Below are 6,000 nucleotides of genomic sequence, written 5' to 3'. Positions count from 1 at the left end.
TATAGATAATTTAATTCTTTTACTGTGGTGCGTTCCTGATTTGATCAGTATTTTTGTTTTGCCGTTTTTCCATGTTGGGGTCTTTTGGTAAGGATCAATATCATGTTGTCACACTCAGACAGCAAGGTAGGCATAACCATCTAAGAGTGTGTCTGAGTGGTTCTTCCAAGCAGTAGATTGGCAGGAGGTAGCAACCTTTGCTTGCCCACGACCGCTCCTACTCCTGCACCCTGGATTGGAAAAGGAAAGAGAGCAGGACAGCTGTGTGAAGGAGAGGAGAGAGCTAAACCATTCTTCTCACCTCTACACTTCCACTCAATTCTCCCTTTTTTTAAACCAAAAGAGTAGGAGGAACAGTTGCAAGAACAGCAGGCACAAAGCCAGCAAGTGGGGGAGGGTATTTGGCGCAGCATCTCATGTGCCAGGATGTCTCAGGCTGGCCCTGGACATAACTGGAAAATAACTGGAGAGAAAAAGACTCCAGCAAAATGGGGTCCAATGGATGATTCAGGAAACCGGCTGTCCACGTTTGTTCGGAAGCTTTTTCTTAATTCTTTGTCCCCATGAACATTCAAATATGTAGTTGATCATGATTTGCACACGTAATTCTGTAGAAAATTGAACTCTTTGCAGGTTGCTCTTTGTAATAAGCATTCTGATCCTAAACCAAAGCACAGATAGATCTTCAAACGGAAAGAAGCATCCTTGAGATGTGTGTTTTAACAATCACTTACCTTGACCATGTGTGTCAAGACATCATCTACATCTCAGTTCGTTGTGACTGTGACATCATCTCAGTTCATTGTGACTGTCACCACACTTTGTACCTTTCTCAGGCCTTTCTGGGGTTATCACCTCTCGAATAAATTCTGTCATCCTTTTAAATCATACACTTATGCTGCTTGGCTGCTTCTTTCTGATTGCCTGTGTCTATGTATGCCTGTTTCCACGAAGCTTGCACCTGGGAGGAATCTTGGATTAAGAGTCTCTGCCCACACTTTCAACAGATCTAACGCCCTTTGTGGGCTAGCCATAGAGGATACCTCAGAAACGATTTTATAAGATCATTCAGTCCCACTCTCTGCTAGTTCAAGCCTCTTTCTTCCTGTGCTTTCTGGTTTTCATTCTGAAAGCTTCCTTTGAAATATGCAATTAAATACTATTTAATGCACAGTCGATGGCTTGTGGGACCACCCTGGAAGATGACCAATCAGAAATGGCTGGTGAATCAACCAAGATGGGAAGATTACAAAATTCTACACATATTCACTAGGGTAGTGTTTCTCAGACTGTGGGTTGGGACCCACTAGGTGAGTTGCGAGCCAATTTCAGGTGGGTTCCCATTCATTTCAATATTTTATTGTATCATGGCATGTGACTGCATTTGGGGAAATGTTACAGACCTGTACTTTCAACAAGTTACTATGTATATTCTTTTAACAATACTAGTAAATGGGACTTACTCCTGGGTAGGATTGCAGCCTACAATAGTCAAAAAAATTTTTCCTGCTTGATGATGTCACATCCGGTCATGACATCACTTCCGGTGGGTCCTGACAGATTATCATTTTAAAAAGTGGGTTCCGGTGCTAAATGTGTGAGAACCACTGCACTAGGGAGCAAATTACACTGAATTCCATGAAACGCACTTCAGAGAAAACAAGCTTCAGATCATAGCTCATGGCTGCAATATTATGCACACTTTGGATCAAACTGCACATAATGTTAAACACATCCATTGTACTTCCACCTCGGGTTATGTTTTCCTTTAAATGGCAGCGACGGGAGGGGGGGGAAGGTGATCAGGATCAGGACTGTGGTGCATATGATGAGGAAGAATAAACTTTTAATGAAAGGTCTAAATGAAAATTCCGCCGCCAACACCTCTCCATGAAGCTACTGTTAACAAATATTTATTTGGAATTCTCACTCTGTGTGCTGTTGGTGATTTTTCCAATGATCTGTGGTGCAAACAAAGTTTCTTATGGTTGCAGCTGCCCAATCAGCAGTTGCGAGGCAGAATTACATGGTGTTCCTTCTTCTTCTCTACAGTAGCACAAAATGGGAGAATATGCTTTATTATGTAAGCCAGCAAGCAGAGCTGCTAAGAACCTGAAAGGGTTCCATTCTTCTGACCTACTGTCCTATCAAGCTTCCTGCAAGCTGATATTTGGTTTTTCACCATTCATCTTGAAAAAAAGGCCAGTTAGTCTAGGCTAAAACAACACAGCATTTAACTTTGTTTTGATAACTGTATTACATTCCCTTTCAAGTTCACTTTGCTCCCCAAGTCCAGGTTACATTTGGGCAGGGGTTCCTATTACTTCACTTCTGCTACTTTACCTATGTCAGTTTCCAGGTCCCAGAGACATGAGGGTAGTACATGACGGCAAGGGAAAGAATGCAGGGAAAGACCATCTACAAACTTTCCACCCAACCAATCTGAAGACCAGACATGAGTAGAGTTATTCATCATGACTAGACTGTTACTTGTTGAATTTAGTGAGGAGGACACTTTTCCACAACCGTCGGTACTTCTTTATTTCTGTTTAAAGATTTGGATGCTGTCTTTCTCTATGATTCAAGGTGGCTCACAGCAGGAATCTAAAACTGCAATTAAACTATTGTAATCATAAAATGGAACTGGCAATGCATACCATAAAAAATAAAATATCAAAAAAGCAAGGAGAGAGAGAAAAAAGTGTAACAGAAAATAACAATAATCAAGGAAGATCAGCTGGAACAAGCATGTCCAGCCTTCACTAGAAAAGCAGAAGCGAGCAAGACAGACTTCCCATAAGAGAGAGATCTACAGAGAATAAAACCGCTTGCATGTCCCCACAAAGCACCCTTCAGGCCACAGGAGGATCTCCCCTGGTGATAGGTAGACATATGGAGGAAGGCAATATAAGAAGGAACAATGCAAGAGATAAAATAGAACCCTGAGGAACACAATAAGCCAAAGTCTAAGGTGTCGCGCAGGAGTCCTTTAGTGCTACCTTCTGGAATCTGCCCTCCAGGAAGAGCCTGAGCCACTTTGAAGTGCTGCTCCCAGTACCCATTCTGGCCAGGTGCTCAAGTGATGGTTACCAAAAATCCTGTAGAGGTGCAACAGAATCAACAGAGACACAATCTTCCATCTAATGCAGGGGTGGGCAAACCCTGGCCCAGGGACCATTTGTGGTCCTTGAGGACCCCCAATCCAGCCCACAGGGAGCCCCTACTCCAGTGAGACTGCTGGAGCCTGCGCTGGCCTGTGACTGCTGGTTGCGACTGCCAGATGCAAGCTGTGGGCCAAGTTAGACCAAGGCTTTTATCATCTCCGTGTGTTTTCTGCTTTCCCCTCAGCATTATTTTAACCCCATCCCATTGCCTCTGAACAACTGTTGTCTCTATGTGTTTCTGGCTTGGTCTGTATGTTTTCACTGTGCAAGAGGTGTGTGGCAAACAGTTCGTGGTTCTCATGCAGTTCTAGATGCCTGTATTATCATTTTCATGTTGTGTATTATAAATAAGCTCAGTAAAATTCATTCATTCATATAAGTTTCATCTCTAATGTATTCATTTATGTAAATTTATTCAAATTTGAAATGTAAATTAATTCTTATTTTTCCTGGCCCCTGATGCAGTGTCAGAGTGATGATGTGGCCCTCCTGCCAAAATGTTTACCCACTCCTGATCTAATGCCTAGCATACACCATTCCCTAGAGCAGTGGTTCTCAAACTTCTCAGGAGTAAGTCTCCCAAAGTAAGTCTGGGGAAGGGAGGGACAAACGCAGTGACACAACCCCCAGGATCATGCGACTACCATGGGCCAGGGGGCTGTTTACTTACAGGATAACGCTGTGGCCTCCAGCGGCCTCTAGCGATCACAAACCGGAGTTAGTTTCCAATAACTTATTTTTACTATTCTAAGACTTGTGGAGTTTTGCAGGGCTCCCCCCACTTCTCCCCCCACTTACAGGCTGCTGCGTCACCCTGTAAGTTAACACTCACTTGGCCCCCAGCATTGACAAGATCCTGGGGGTCATGTCACCACCTTCCTCCACCCCTCAAGGAGCTAGAGGCTGAGGCTCTCAGGCTGGGGCATCGCAATACCCCAGTTTGAGAATTTCAGCCTTAGAGCAACGGGAACTGTTTCAGTCCGAAAACCAGGTTGAAAGCCAAACTGAAATTAGTGAAACCTTCAAGGGTTGGGCTTCTCACCAGGCTGTGAAATGATCTCCCACAATGGCTCCTTTGCCACTTGTACTGTCTTGTCCCCTACCTACAGCAGCAGAGGGGAGATGGGCAAGCCTCTGTCGATAGACAATGTGCTACTAGACCTTAGTACCAGGCCTATGATTAGCCAAGGATAAAAAGCTCTTTGGCTTATGCAAGTCAGAGGCTGAGATAACCAAGAGGAGATAAGGTAACAAACCTAGTCAGGGCCCAAGTGTTCCAACGTCCTTATAAACATATAATAAACAGGAGAAAATATGGTTTTAAGGACTTATAAATGGGCACTGTGAAAAGTAAATAAAAATCTTGGCAAAATATTATTAGGAGCAAATGTCAAAAGATGTTACAGACTGATCTAGAACTGAAATCCACTGCTAATCATATGAAATTGCATATTGAATTGAGATGTTTTAAGCAATTGATGGAAATATTTTAAAAACCAGTTCAGTAGTTGGTCACTAACGCTTTTCATTCTGGATGCTAAAATCTGTGGTGGATGACAATTTCATTCACATTCCCAGAAAAAAGAAAGTTTTTGCCAAACAGAATTCAGCAGCATAAATGGGCCAAGTAATGAAGCATTTCAGCCTCCATTTGTGACTTAATGGCTAGGACTGTCCTAATTAGGAAATACCCAGGTTTTCCATAGAGACTAATTAGAGAAGTAACCATGGATCCAGTTGACATGCAAGATTCTTTGCCAAGTACAGAAAGAAAAACATCAGCTGTGGTGACGGACAAGTTCCATTTACACAATTCATTTTTTAAAAACCTGATAGCTAGAAACTCCCAAATTTCAGTTCAAGTCACCAACTTGTTTTACTATAGCAATATATGCCAGTATTAAACCCAGTTCTATTCTGTAGAGCTATAAATTAAATTACACTGCTTTGCTACCTGATGCCATTGAGGCATTCAAGAATATATTGGGTGATTTGTGGGTATAGGGACACAATCTTATTTACAATAGATTTTGTATTTATGAAATTTATTTTATAGTCTGACATGATTACTTTTACAATTCACAAATCCATTGAGCCAAAGATTAAGCAATTAACAAGACTCAATAGGCAAAGGCTGCTTAAGCTACTGAATAAGTCAGAGTGAAAGTACACATTACATGTAATTCCAGTATTTTTGCCCCAAGGGCTTGCTTCTAACAACAGCTGTGGATACCTTCAGATAGAATAAAGGGGAGAAGACTACTTAGCCCTCATCTTTCCAGCTGTTTACTCACTCAGAATTACACATATACACAGCTGTTTTTCTATCTCATAGAAGATGAGAGCCAAAAGATGGGAAATTCTGAGCAGACAAGCTGCTGGGAAGGAAAGAGCCCACTGGTCTTTCCCTGTTTGATGCCATGTGCCTAGCTGCTGTCGGAAAGCTTCCGAGACAGCTCTTCAGAAAAAGATGGAATTATACACAATGTATAGTTCCAAAGAGGGTTTTTACAGCTTCTTTCAGTTCCAACTATTTATCTTAAGAAACAGCTAGAAAGAGAGCAAAGTGCTGCACACATTGTAGCCCCGTGTGACACCACAACAATCACCTCAGTCATGTGCTTTCAAAACTGCTCACTATAACTGTAACATGCTCACTAGTTCTTAGAGTACTGTGTAAAACCAATGCAAAAATGTCATCATGGCTTGAACATTCTTTAGATCTTACGCAGGTCACTAAAAGGTTTGCCTTTCTCTTTTCAGGTCTTTAACTGCACAGTAAACTTGCAGTGCAATCCTGTGCATACTTAGGTAGGAGTAAGCCCCACTGAACACA

This window comes from Tiliqua scincoides, chromosome 1 (assembly GCF_035046505.1).
Source record: "Tiliqua scincoides isolate rTilSci1 chromosome 1, rTilSci1.hap2, whole genome shotgun sequence".
NCBI classification, from domain to species: domain Eukaryota; kingdom Metazoa; phylum Chordata; class Lepidosauria; order Squamata; family Scincidae; genus Tiliqua; species Tiliqua scincoides.
This window is presented reverse-complemented; position numbering follows the sequence as displayed.